General features: G+C 43.9%; 1 protein-coding gene across 2 annotated transcripts in view; it reads right to left on the bottom strand.

Moving 5' to 3' along the window:
* LSAMP (limbic system associated membrane protein) overlaps positions 1-14,496 on the bottom strand; it is a 319,948-nt gene that overhangs the window by 112,338 nt on the left and 193,114 nt on the right. The window lies entirely within an intron of this gene.

Below are 14,496 nucleotides of genomic sequence, written 5' to 3'. Positions count from 1 at the left end.
TCAAAAACCTAGCAGCGCTAACTTCCATGGTGACTAAATAATGGGAAACCAGCACAGTTCACATGGAACTCTCACGCTGAGGGCACTGAAACGGTACGATTAGGAAAGCATCCTTCGCTCATACTTCTCTAGCTAGCTTCTGTCCTTAATTTTCTCCTCCRGGAACTGTCTCACAAGGGTACCACAGCTCCAAGGAACTACAGGTAGAAATAGCGTTTGCTGCAAYTGTGATGCTTTGTGTTTGGAAAGGTGTGGGGCCTCCATAAAATAACCTGTAAGAACTTGTCCGAGTGCCTCAAGGAGACCTAGAGGAGTATAAAAGCTCTATGCACTGCCCCTGCTCTCCAAATTATTTTTTACATTCCAAGTAGGCCCAAATGCACTTCTACTTCCTCCTGCAGAATGTTAGCCCTACAGGTACAAACTTCCAAACATACACCAGGTACAGACTCAGAGGTGTATTAATTATTGTTACCTCCCTCAAGCACCTACAACCCATGCTGCTAGCAAGAGTCCTATTCTATTGCTCATGTAACCAAATGCTCACCAGCATGTCTGAATGAACTAAACTGCTGTAAAACTTGTTTCTGTTGCAACTTCTGTGATGAGCTCAGAACCTGGGATTTGTGCCATCACTAACAGGAGCTATGTTGTGAGAAGGTTATGGCACAAYACATAAAGCATGGTAGGGTCTTTAACAATTAATGGGAACAGACATGGCTCAGGCTTCCAGGGCCCTTAAAGATCCTCCATTGAGCTAACTTAGCTGTGTAGTGTGATAAACTGAGGGACTGAACTGACCCTGCTGGGATTTGAACTTGTGACTCCAGGTACAGTGTGTGTCTGATGTTTCAGCCTCTAAGTCTTCCTCCAAGGCAGAACAGGCTGTTCCAATCTTTCCGTTCTCACATTAATGTCTCGCTTCTATGCTTCATGCTCAGGGAGGAGGTGAGGGAGTTGGACTAAAAAGGAATCCTTTTTCTTTTTTCAGCATCCAAATTTGTGTGTAGTGAGGAATGAAACAAGATCATTTTCTGCTTTGCTTACCACAGAGTAAACAGACAGAAAACTCCCCTTCCCCCCTCTTGGCAGGAGTAGTTGATGGACCTTTTGAGGCAAAGCTAGATGAGGAAAAGGAAATGAAGCCTACAGAGAGCAACTCACTTCTACTTGTGTTGCTGTATTCACAGGAATATTGTTTATAACCCACAGCTCATTAGCTCCTCTCTGCATGCCACAGATTTACAGACAGGACTTCAACATCTTTGACCACAGGACCCTCTTGGAGGAATAGGCACTCCTGACCAGGGACAGGATCTATCCAACAAAGCGAGGCAAAAGTATCTTTGCCAAAAGGCTCACTAACCTAGGTGAGAAGGGATTTAAACTAGGTACATCAGGAAAGGATTGCCATAATTAGAGAAAAGTGGTAACAGAGGGGGCAGTGAAGAAAGTGGCTGGTGGCCAGCACAACAGGAGAGGCTTTTGTGCTCCCCTTGTGAGCCAGCAGCARGGGGACCATTTCAAGTGCCTGTGCACAAATGCAGGCAACATGGTGCAAAAACTGGAGGATTTAGAAGTGCATGCAGGTTTGCAGAGCTATGAACCCATTAGAATTACAGAGACATGGCAGGATGGTTCACAGGACCAGCATGCTGTGAGGGGTGGATAGAGGCTATTGAGGAAAGGTTGGAAAGGCAAGGAAGAGAAGTGTGGTCCATGCAAAGGAGCAGCTGGAGATGCACAGAGCTCTGCCTTGGAAGTGATGATAAGCTAGCCGGGAGCTTATAGGTAAGGATCAGTAGCTATCACAGTGTCACTCCYGATGGCCAGTGTCTGCTGCCAAACATCTGATCGAGAAGAGAGGGKAGATGAAGCTTGCTTTAGACAGATAAAAGAGGCTTCACAATCACAAGCCCTKGTACTAATAGAGGACTTCAACCACTCTGATATTTACTGGAAGGRCTCAAGCAATCCAGGAGATTTCTGGAGTGTTTTGTGACAATTTCTTGATACAGGTGATCAACAAGCAGACTAGGACCTCTCTGCTGGCATATGGCTCACAAACAAGGAAAGCTGCCTGAAGATACGAAGGTCAAAGGCAGCCTTGGGCTACAGTGACCATGAGAATGTGGAGTTTAAGATCCTGAGAGAAGTGAATATGACAAATACTAGAATCACATTCCTGGACTTCGAGAGAGGAGATTTCAGTTCATTYAGGGATCCTTTTGCAAAGATTCAATGAAAAACTGCTCGAGGGAGCAAAGGTGCCCAGGAGAACTGGAGCTCTTCAAAGACAGCTTCCTCAAAGCACAAGATCAGGCCACTTGGGCTGCATCCAAAGGTGCTATGGGAGCCAGACGGTCTTTCCTCCCTATCACCTTTGCCCTCTCTCATCTGTGAAAGGTCATGGTGACTGAAGAAGATCCCTTATAATGAAAAAASGTTAGTGTCACACCAATGTTAAAGGTAGGCAAGAAGGAGGAACCAGGGAACTACAGGCTGGTCAGCCTAACCTCACTCGCCAAGGAAGTTATGGACCAAGTCCTRCTCAAAGTCATTGCCAGGCACATGAAGGACAAGAAGGTGGCAAGGAATAGCCAGTATGGATTTACTGRGGACAAATCATGCCTAACYTGATAGCTTTCTACAGTGTGATGACTGGCTGGCATTACAGATAAGAGGAGCACAGTGGATGTAATACACCTTGCTTTAACAAGGACCCAGCATTCATAGGATACAGTGTAGACAAATGGATAATATGTGGATGAAAACTGGGAGGGCTGGACAGTTGGGCTCAAAGCATGGTGATCAGCAACACCAAGTGCTACTCGCAGCTAGTTACTAGTGGCATCTCTCAGGGGTTGATCCCAGAGCTAAAACTGTTCAGTATCCTTATTAAAAACMTGGATGACAGGAGAGAGTATATTTTCAGCAAGTACATGTATAATACTAAATCGGTAGAGAATAGTCAGTATGCTGGATGGCAGAGCTGTTATTCAAAGAGATGTCATCAGGTTGGAAAAATGGGCTGAGAGGAACCTCAAGAAGCTCAACAAAGGYAAATGCACAGTCCTGCCTCCAGTCTGGAGTAACACCAATAACAGCAGTACAGGCTGGGGACTGCAGGCTACAAAGCAGCATTGTAGAAAAAAAGACTTGGGGATCCTGATCAACAACAAGTTGTGTGTGAGTCAGCAATGAGGCCTCGTAGCAAACATCAACACATCATGGGCTATATGAGCAAGACTGTAGCCCAAAGATGAACAGAAGTGATTGCACTCCTTTACTTGGGGCTTATGAGACAAAATCTGAACACTGTGCCCAGTTTTGGATTCCCTGGCACAAGCAGGTCATTGACATACTGGAGCAAGTCCACCTGAGTGCTCCAAAGATGGTTATGAGGCTGGAGCGCATGATATACAAGGAAGGCCTGAGAGAGCAAAGTCTGTTCAGCCATAAGAGAATGCTGAAGGGAGACTTTATTGCTGAGTAAAAATACTTAATGGRGGGGGTGCAGAGGAGACAGAGTTAGGCTCTTCTCAAAAGATGCACAATGGARTGGCAAGAAGCAGCAGACATGAGTTGTAATACAGGAAAATTCTGCCTCAAAATAAGGAAGACATGTTTATTATGGAGGTAGTCAAATAGGGGGAAAGGTTCCTCAGAGAGGTGGTGGAATCTCCATCCACAAAGATATTTAACACTCACCCAGACAAGGCTCTGAGCAGCCTGATCTTACTGGAACCAGGAAKCAAGGAGGAGTGAACTTGCAAGTTAGTTCACTGTTTGAGAGTTAGAATTGATGGCTGATAAAATCATGCTGAGGTAACCGAATCAAGGTATGTTGGGGAACTGGTTGATTGCACTTGGATTCCCTTCCCTGAAGGGAAGGAATTTCAGAGTATGGATACCTGCCTAGCTGCACAATACTGGTAAAGCAAAGCACAGTAGAAATCAACCTGTTCTTCTCAAAGCAAAATCCACTGACAAAAATAAGTTCTGCTGCATTTTATATCAATGATTCACTATGAGTCATCTGTAATGTGTCTGTGTACATGGGAAGAGMTAGAAGGGGATAGAACACAATAGAATAAACAAGCACTGCTGGAGAAYGGTGGTGTTGTTGGAGAATTTGATCCCACCATGTTGAAGAGTATATGAGTTTCACTGCCTGTATCAGAGAACCATTTCCTACTTCCTCTCCCTTTATTATACACTTATACCTGGAGTTTGACACAGCAAATGCCTGACAGTACAAAAAAATCACACAGGGGCCTCAGAAAGTGAGCCACTTTGGTCACTGATACCCTAAGACTACATATAGGGCATCAGAAAGGGAACATCTCGCTGAGCTGCAGGCTGGAAGAGTTGTGCAAGCTTTGGTATAGAAATCCAAATTGCTACAGATATTTCAGGGAATAAACAGCAGAGAGGGCCATATCAGTCGTGTAACAGCATGGCACATACCCCTAATACAGCACTGTGTTTCAGAGCTGCAGTCAAACATACTGGAGAGGACAGAGACCTGTAGGCTTAGCCTGGGAAAGAAGAATAGAGGCTGCCACTTTTGCAAGATTTCTGTCCTGGCTGCTGTGTTAGAGGACATGAGGATAGAGACTTCGGATGGTGGCCAGCACAGCTTTTCTGTGGTGTGCTGGTAAACATGGGTAAACTTTACAAACATGGATAAGAAAGAATCCTACAGAGGCAAGAGGTTTAAAGCCCGTGGCTAGAGCACATGTTCAGGCAACTTTATATTAACCTCAAGGGGTTAGCATTTGCATCAAGAAAAAACCCACACAACAAAACAAGAGAAAATATGTTCTGGAATAAGCTAAAGTAGGACTAGCAGATGGAGCTGTAGGTCAGTTGGAGGCTCTGGCAGAGCTATGCATTGCCAGACGGAGTGGTAGAGCACAGAGCAGCAAAAGCCATTACAGGGGATCAGCAGCAGAGCTGCTGTTAGGACATGTGCACCCTGCCACTTTCCAGAGACRGCAAGTCATTTTAGTTTGCAGAGCATCAAGTAAACTCAGCAAATACAAACAGATCTGACCATGCAGACCCAAATGACCAAGAGGAGGAAGATGTGACCAGATGGCCATATCTGGCTTGCCACTTTTCAGATGAGGGAGAAAAGGGCATCCAAGGCTAGAATCCTGTCAGGGTATAACGGCTGATTCCCTTCAGCTGCCATCCTGGTCAGAGGGCAAGGAAGGGCTGAAAGGAAGCAAATAACTTCACTGTGAATTTAAAACATGCTTTGGTTGTGTCTGCTCAGAATCCAAGGACAGCTAGTGCTAAAAATGACTGGATTGTAGTGGACAGTAATTTCACTCAGATAAAAAAAAAAGTCAAAGACTTAGTTTTCAGGGTGTCAAGTCAATGCGTTAAAATGCCAAAACTGTCAGCACCAGCAACAGTTAGCATTGCTTCCTTGGCACTTGCCATTACTTTGCACACACCTTTTTAGGATAGTCTTAAAATGAGAAGCTTTGACCTTATTATTTTTTCCCATGTGTGGGTTGTGTTATGTTTTCACAGTTCCTAGGCTGCAGGAAGCAGGATTGCTGAGAAAACCTCTTGGCCCCAGGAAACTTTGGGTGTCACAGCCTCCTTTTGCCCAGTCACCTCTTGGTGACTCACCTGGAGAAACTTTGCATGTCTAGCCTCTCTGAACAGTTAGCACAGGCAGAATTACAGTCTGGAGACCGTTGGTATGAGGAGCACTACAGTTTAACAGAGTTCTCAGAAAGACCAGAGAATTTTCATACTCAGTCTAAAAGCTTTTCCTTTGAGAGGAGACCAGGATGCTGCCAGACCCTTCTGGCTTCAGTGACCTTGGGAAAGCACTGCCCGGCTCTCTGATACTGCTGAAAAAGACAAAACTGCCAGATCTTTTCCCCCCTTTCAGCGTAAGTATAATATGGGGCACACATTACCCTGTGCTTAAGATGTCACCGTGTGAGGGAGGGTAGGGAGAAGTGACTGACAGGCAGAGGATTGCATACAGTAACAGTGTCCCACTGAAGGCAAGTACAGCACAGTGACGTCGCTCCATGGCTCGAGAGGCAGGATGTCATACTAGTGACATACTCTGGAGGGCTGGAAATTAGTTCCGAGAATAATGGCTTGAAATTCACATATTTCTTTCTTCCACATATCACCTCTATGGTGCACTTCTGATGCCAGCTCAGCATCTCATCTTATATGTCACCTACAGTAAGCAACWTAATCCAAAATTAACTAGCAGTCCTTCTCCTTGAGCAGCTTGCATCTGGGAGAGCAGGGCAGGCTATGAGGCAGGAGGGGAGGCAATGGCAGAGCTGGTGTGGGRCTCCCAGGGCTCGGGAGCCAAAGGAGCTGTGGGGCAGGTGCAGGCAAGGGCAGAGCTGGTGTGGGAACTCAGATCCCAAGCAAGACACAGGGACAGAGCTAGGAAGGSAAAGATTGTGCAGAACCTGCTTGCACTAAGCTCATTCTAGTTAATTGCCATCAATCCTTCACTTTCTTGACAACTGCAACTCACATTAATTTAAATAATAAGAAAGACTGAGACATGAAAAATAGAGCATACTCCCCCAGAGCAATCACTGTTGCTCCTAAGATGAAAGCAAGTGATTTGTTTCCATAAAACATTACCATGTCTCTAAAACACCCGCTACAGCAGTTACTGCACTAGGAGTAGCATACAGGAGGCAGCGATGAAACCACAAACAAGGGAATACAACATCTGCTGTTGGTATCTCTGTTTTTTACGAGCGAAACCCTTCAGAGCTCAAAACTCCTCCTGGGACATTACCTGAGAATGTGTGAGCTAAGTCAGCTTTATCATCTAAGGTTACAAAAGTAGCTGAGAAGAGGTGCTAGATCTCTAGTGTCCTAGGAAAGGAGTCAGCCCAACGGCTAAGAGATGCAAGTTCACATTCATAAGGCTTGGTCCTGAGTACCTTAGCAGAAGTGCAACTACGGGATGGAACAAGAAAACATCAATGCTGCACTTGCTGGGGGCTATACCAGCAACATTTTAGAGGTGTTTTCCTAACTTAGCTTATAGTGGAATTGGCCACGCCACAACCTGCAAGCAGTTCAAATACGTGTCTTTTAATAAGAGCTTCTGGACACACCGCATACTCAAAGTGGCAGCAATGGGAACAACCACTTTGCACAAGCAGTAACCTATACTACTGCATGGGGCAGCACTTTCAGGCTCTGGTGTTGGTTCTATGCCATGTTTCACAACACTTTACACAAGGGCACAGCCAAAGAAAGCTGCAGGAGCAGGACAGGCTTGCAAGACAAGGGCTAGTAATCTGCCTTAGGTATGGCAAAATGACAGACAGAACGAACATGGAGGTCTGATTGAAAGATGGCTCTGAGCCCTGTAAGAGCATTGACACATAGTTCATAGTCAGACTGTCTGGCAGCTTCCTTTTGGCAAGTAAAGCTTTGCACGACACTGGGAGTTAAAGTCTTACACTTCAGGGCAGCTATTCCCCACTCTATAAAACTGGAAGAGTACTTAACAGTCAGGTATTTTGTTAGGAAGTCAAAAATACATTAAAAAAGATAGAGGTCCTATTCACACTCCACAGACCTATGATACAGTAAAAGCTATTTAATTTATAMAAGAAACAGAGGCAAACAGTGCTGAAAAGAGAAAAGCCCAACAGTCCTTAATSTCTGTTGAAGTGTTCTGCCTGTTTGTCCCAAGAAAGTCACCACAGCCTCCCATCCTTGTATATACTTTCATTAGTTACTTAGTTCCTCCAGGCTATATACTTTCTTGCCTCTTGGTAAGTAGAACCCCTACATGTTGAGGAAAATTAAGGTTCCCACCCACTAATCCACAGCAGCCCCTGCCTTTCAGGGCAAAAAGAAAACCTCAGGCCTTCTCTGTCAAGTCAAAGGAACTTTACAGCCACTAAAGCCCTCCACAGGTGYATATCAATTAGCCTCTAGAGTTCTCATTTCCTTGTCCCCAGCTCCCAATTAACAGCACTTTGCAAGGAACACAAAGAARCTAAAAAACCCCAAGGTGTGTGTGTGGGGGGGAGRATRCTGACCATCATATCGCCCTTGAATGCTTTAGAGCTGCCACCTTGCTCACCACAATTAAGGGTTCTTTCCTGGGGCAATTAATTGACAGCAGATTGGCCTCATTAGTCATTGTTTAGTTAAAGTGTTAGTGGGGAGAGAGGGCATGAAGAAGGGGCTGAGCTGCTAAGTGCAACTAAATGGTTTAATTTCCCTCTTCAGTGTGCAGCAGGCTAATCACAGCTGTTTACATGGGTAACAAGAAAAAGCTTGTTGCTGCTTTGGTTTGTAAGAGGAGCAGGCTGAAGGTTGGAAAGTAAAATTCAGGCAGCCTTTGGGATGAGCATGCTAATGTTTTTGAAGCATTTTACAGATGAAATATGACATGAGACCCAAGATGTGGGATTTTTTTATGGTCTGATTCATGCCACAACCTCAACCAGAGAGAGAAAAAGCTGTCATCGAGGTGGGAGGGCAGAGAGTAAAGTTGTTAAATTTCACTTAATAGAATGGATGCTGAAATGTTCCTCAACCTCTCTGTTCTGGTAGCTTTGTTTTATCCTGCCAATGCCTCTCACTGCTTGGAAGCTTCTGGTGAAGTAGAGGGAAACTTTGAAGTTTTTTTTTTTTTTTTTTTTTTTTTTTAATCTCCTGGGAACCTGAAACTTCTCAAAAGATATTACAGTGTTTTCATAGAGTGTAAAAATTGTTTCTTTCTGATGATCTGAAGCTGAGGTGCCRTGCCACCTCCATCTTGGCAGACCCCAGGAAGGGTCCATTGCAACCACACCATGGACACAACTGAAGAGATCAGCAGCTCCCAATCTGTGAGTTCTTGGCACTACCCTACCCCAGTTTCGCAGATTTCCAGTACAGCTGCACTGTGGACACTGAGAGATGCTGGGCCAAAAGGAGCCCCAGGGCCTGCTACCTTRGCCGTTGTGTCACAGCTAGCTTCCTTCATCTCTCAGCTGAGCCTCCCCCACTGAGACGCCACATAGGAAATGATTTAAATCCAAGCAGGGGCTGAGCTTACTGCACTGACTGGGAGCAGAGAAGCAAACAGGATGCTGGAAATGGGAGCCATGTGGAAAGCTCTCTGAGTCTGCTGAGCTGGGTAGTGTGTCAGAAAGCATTTAAAAGAGACAAAGAGCTAACAAGCCACAACTTTTTATCCAAAGCAAAGCTCTGCCTTATGTGATACACAGTTAAATGCCTGGGCTATTTTTCTGCATAAAATTGCACRGCAAACACTTTCAGTACAGTGTTCCTTGATTGAGAGAAGTACAGAATAAATCTGTTGGACTGTTCCCTCTGTGAGACATTGGAAAAGTCAGCATGAACTGGGTTCTATTGGTCAAATTAATTACCACTGATTTTTTTTTTTTTACTTATCTCTATGAAATTATTAAGGGAAGAATTATTTCGCTTCCTGACTGAAAAAGAAATAGAGAGAAAACGAAAAGCTTAAGTCTCAAGCCAACCTCTTTTTTCAGTGCATTGATGTAATGGACAGGGATAAAAGCTTTCTAAATTCTGCTTCTAACCCAATGCCTCAGCCTCAAACTCAGACCCCAGCCTTCTATCCTAAAGCAATTCCAGCTCCAAGCCTGAGCCCCAGCCTTGGCCCGTGCAGACAGCACTTCATCTGCACTTGGCTTCCTGCAAGGTGATGAACCCACATCCATGAAYGCTGCAGGGGAGCAGGATCTCAGTCACATGTTTAGCAGGGAAATGGAAGCATAAAGAACAAGCTAGGCACATGGCTGATACCACCTTATCATGAAATTCAGGCTGCTGGATATGAAGTATTGGTCCCTTGCTACAAAACTTCTTGGTTTTCTTTTAATTAACATACCAAATTTATGCCAGGACTGCAGCGGTCCCCTTCTCTGTGGGTCATCTCTTTAAGTGACAGCCTTACGCATTTGCCATCCACACTCTCTCAGCTTGTAAGAGTGACTGCAAGTGCTTTATGACTAACCCTCCTAGAGAGGCCTGCTGTGAAAACACAGCCTTGTTCACAAGACAAGTGTAAACAACAGCAAAACTGCTTGCCATACTAATCCCAYGGGATTAACCCTTGGAATGCCGCCTAATCCCAAACACTTCAAGGACTACAGATGTACACAGCTTCTAGTATTTGGATTTCAAGTGTGTTTATGTTTTCCCTTAGATCATTTTTTAATCCTGGAAGAATTTATTTATAGGACTGAAACAACACAAGATCTTTTTTCCTGCAGATATCAACCATCCTGGAAAAGAAATTCTGTGAGAAAAGTTCTCTTTAGAATTCAGGTTTCCTAAACAGATCTCTGAGAATGTTACTAAGAAAAGCTTTTTAGTGAAAATATTAAGAGGGCTGGATAAACATGGGATGTAACTGAATCCTAAYACACAGCCTTATTCAAATCACAGGGAGCTTCTCCTTTGATATTAATGGCTGTTGYACAGACTCTTACAGAGCAAGAATAAGTGATGGCTTCAGGAAAGTTGCAATCAAAACAAGGAGAGTTTATTTGCCATTTGAGGGGGGAAAAAAAGGCCAAATTAAGGCTTTCTGAGTCCCAGCACTCTCGAGCTTCTCCCTGTTTCCTTTCCTTTCCTTTCCTTTCCTGTCCTGTCCTGTCCTGTCCTGTCCTGTCCGGGAGGGAGAAAAAGAGTGCTAAGGAGTACAGGACAGGTACGGGAAGGCAGCACAAAGAAAAAGCCTAAGACATGCCATGGCAAGAGGTACAAATTCAGAGAGGTTTTCTATGAATTASAGAGATGACTAGGATTTCCTCATTATGAAAGCAGAGGCGGGATTTACTTTCAGCTAACACCTCATGCTGGATGAAGATGAGGATGTCCCTCAGAGCTTTACAGCAGGGAGAAACAGAAACAATTTTTTTTTTTCTCTCCCCCTTCCTCCCTCCCCCATCTTGTCCTTTTGCTTATGTCCAGCTCATTGGGAACAGTTGATAGTATTATCAACAGAGTAGCCTTTGTGAATGACCTGATGGCAATCTACACACTAGTTGAAAAGAAAAGGCAGCTCTCTCCAAATCCTGCTTTCAGATTCATTTAGCTGCCCATAGTATATCCCACAGTCTCTTTGATAAGCCACAGTGTGGTGAATACAATGCTCCAAGTGTCTCATTCATACCACAAACCCAAAGATCTGGCTCAGTTTCAACAGAGTCAGAAAGCTTCTCAGTGACAAGCCTCTCACTTAAATCGAATGCATGTGGTGTAAGTAAAACATCCTTTATTAGCAGGCTTCCCTTCCTTATGTACTGAAACCAGCAAAATGGAGTGGGAGAGCTTGTTTAACAGTCTCTCAAGATTGTTTCTAGGCTTCCAGGGAACCAGAAATTCAGTGTAGCATTTTGGAAATGATGGCTCTGCTTGCATCCAAAWTTATGAAGAACTAAAAAAACCTATACCTGAACCTTTTCAGACTTTGGACAAAATCCACACTTGTGTTAAGGACACAGATTTGTAGAAGAGTGGAGAGTACTATATATCGTCCTTGCTTCATAACTCTCCAACTCATTGCCTAGGGCAGCAGTCTGGTAAGAAAACGTTGTTGTTTTCCTAGCAAGAGGATTCACTTTGTCCAGTTCAGTGAGTGATGGGCAATATATAATGCAAGTCACCATAGCTGCTTCATTGAGTAGTCAGTTCAACAACCAGAAAACTGATGTCTTAGCAGACAGCAGCTACCTTTCTGATGCTGAAAGCCCCACTAAAAGCATTTCAAGCAAAAATGAATCTCAACTATATCTCCCTTTCCAAGTAGCCCTAAATTTTAAGTGTGAAAAAACCTGAAATGCAACTCCACATTTTTTCAGGTTGGACTACTCAGCACACTCCTGTACTGTCACTATTGCTGGATCCCCAGATGGTAGCCTTCCTCAGCATGGAGACTAGGACTCCAGCAGGTACTTATGAAATGCCAGCTGCAAGACCTTCCATCATCAGCTATTGTTGAGGTGGGAGAGAGCTGTAGCAGGGTGTTTTCTAAAGGCTAGGATGTTATCATGAGCCATCTGAGAAAGGAAAGCCAGGAGTTCAAGGCAAAGAGTCTCTTTTTTTCAGACATGTTCATCCACACAAATTTGTCTCATCAGGAAAAAGGGGAAAATAAATACAATACTCCTGCAGTAAAGGCATCTTCAAACTAAGCAGTTAGCTAGACCTGAGATGCAACTGTGATGACCTCTTTCCCACAAACCAGCTGGCAGCCAAGGCTTCTGGGTAAGAAGGCTTTCTGCTGTCTGAGTTTCTTTACCAAAACAGAGTGCTCTGTTTCGGTTCAGCCCTGTGCAGCAGCACCTTGAGGTCTTGGCAGTTCCCCACTGCTTCCTTTTCCAGGTTTTGCTGTTTGGTAAAGAGCTGCTACATGAGGGCAGACAACCAGTGACTGGGGAGATGGATTATAAGAGCTTTGCTCTACAAACATGTTACTGGTGCCATTTCAATTAAAGGAGAATTGCTCCCAGATTGCCAGGCATGGGACTTATTCCTTGTAGCCTGCAGTTTTATCGAGGTACATAAAGACACCGGCTGTCCCCTTTTCCCCACTGGGCTTCAGGTCTGCTGTCTTTCAAATTGATAGGTTTTTTTTGWTGTTTGTTTGTTTGTTTGTTTATGCTGGTCTCTCAGCGTGAGCAGACTGAGGTACTCAGGCAGCATATTATATGGTAGGATTGCAGAGAAGTGCAGGGAACCAGAGCTTCAACTACCCAAATTTCACTGGAATTGAATGGAATTAGCCACCTAAATTGTTCTTAGAGTACAGGACCAGACTGGTTGTCAGATGCCTGTGGTTAGTTGCAACAGTATGGGTGTCTGGGGGGAAAGAAGCAGCTGGATTTTGTCAGATGTTTCAAAATAGTATCAAATTGAGAAGAAATAGGTAGACACTGTCCTTTCAGGAGGACAAGATTACATCTGGAAAATATTTCTGTCARCTTTATCTTGACTAGGACAAAAGCTTTACAGCTTCAACTAAAGTCCTGCAAATACTATCCTAAGAAATACAGTGTTACTGACTGCAAAGCAGAAATGAGTTGATTCACCCTGCTGATCAATAGAAAAAAACAACAACCCACTAATCATAATATGATTCTGCCACAGCAGGGAATCAGAAACTAAATTCAATGGAAAACATAATCCATATCTCTTTATTGTTAACAGTGCGTCCAAGTTCGAGCATCTGCAATTTCATAGTTAGGGCAAACAACCTTACCCAAAAGCGAAGGGAAGAATGACTTTGTGAAAGAGTCAATAGAATGGGTAATCTGGGTTCAGTGACTGCCCTGCTACTCACTTTAGTTACAACTTTGAGTAAATCACCTTTCTGTGGCTCTGTTCTTCTTACTGTTAGGGAAGATGTTAGGGGAACTACTGTTTGCAGGATGCATGGGATGCTCAGTGACTGATACCTGATCAGTGTCAGAAGAGGTATGATGCTGTAACATCTACAGCTCCAAGAGACAAGTAGAAGGAAGAGGGGAGAACATCAGCAAAGATGCAGACCATTAAAGGGAGTTCCCTAAGAGGTATCATCATGCTGCAAACTTTCTTGGCACAGCACAATGGGCAAACTCAAGGCAGACCTTACCACAGGCACTGATCCTTCCCTTATCAACAGACCTGATTCTTCCCTTCTGGCATAATGTAAATACTSCTTCATATGAAAGTAATTGTGCAAAATACAAAGGAAGAAAGAACCAGCCCTGTGGATCATAAGCATAAGGGAAAACTCAGGACACACAAAACTTTGTGCAAACTGAAAGAAGAATAGAAGTACAATCAATATAGTTAGGGATACTGATGGATGAGAGGAAGACACTCATACACTTTCTGTTCTGATGGTCATGATATACTGGAGTCTGCAAAAGTGATTTCCTTATAGTCTAAAGAGAGATAAAAAAAAGAAAGTAAAAAGAAACTTTGCATCGGAACACAATGATGAAAACTCTGCCAAAGCCTGAGGAAAAGTAGAGATACAACTGAGATGGCATCACACTATGGATCAGCCTGCCACTGGATCAGGCACAGACATTCATGACAAATAGGTACAAGGAATGCAGCCTAGATACGGTGTGACACTATATCCYAGGCATACGCTTGATGTATGAAGCCACACACACACTGTCCTGGGTAGATTGTATCTAGTACTGACAGATACCTGAGGGATCTGTCTCTTTCTTTATACAYTTTGGCAATTGCCATGCCAACAAAGGATTATGGGTTTGGGGGAGGGTGAGAAGGAGAGATCATTTGCTACTCTGTTTAACAGAGRCTTCATCCCCTGGAGGATTTTATCAAAATGTTGGATTTCTTCTTAAAAGATATTTCTACTTGCCTATACACTYCTTTTTGTCCCCATAACACATCTCACTCTTTTGGAGTCCTAAGCCAACCTTAAAGCAAATGTGGCTTTTATAAGACAGTTTGAAGACT

This window comes from Rhea americana, unplaced genomic scaffold, assembly GCF_003343005.1.
Source record: "Rhea americana isolate MKP2758 unplaced genomic scaffold, rheAme1 scaffold_126, whole genome shotgun sequence".
In the NCBI taxonomy this organism is placed as follows: Eukaryota; Metazoa; Chordata; class Aves; order Rheiformes; family Rheidae; genus Rhea; species Rhea americana.
Note: the sequence above shows the minus strand (reverse complement) of the source record. Positions and strands in the feature narration are given on the sequence as shown.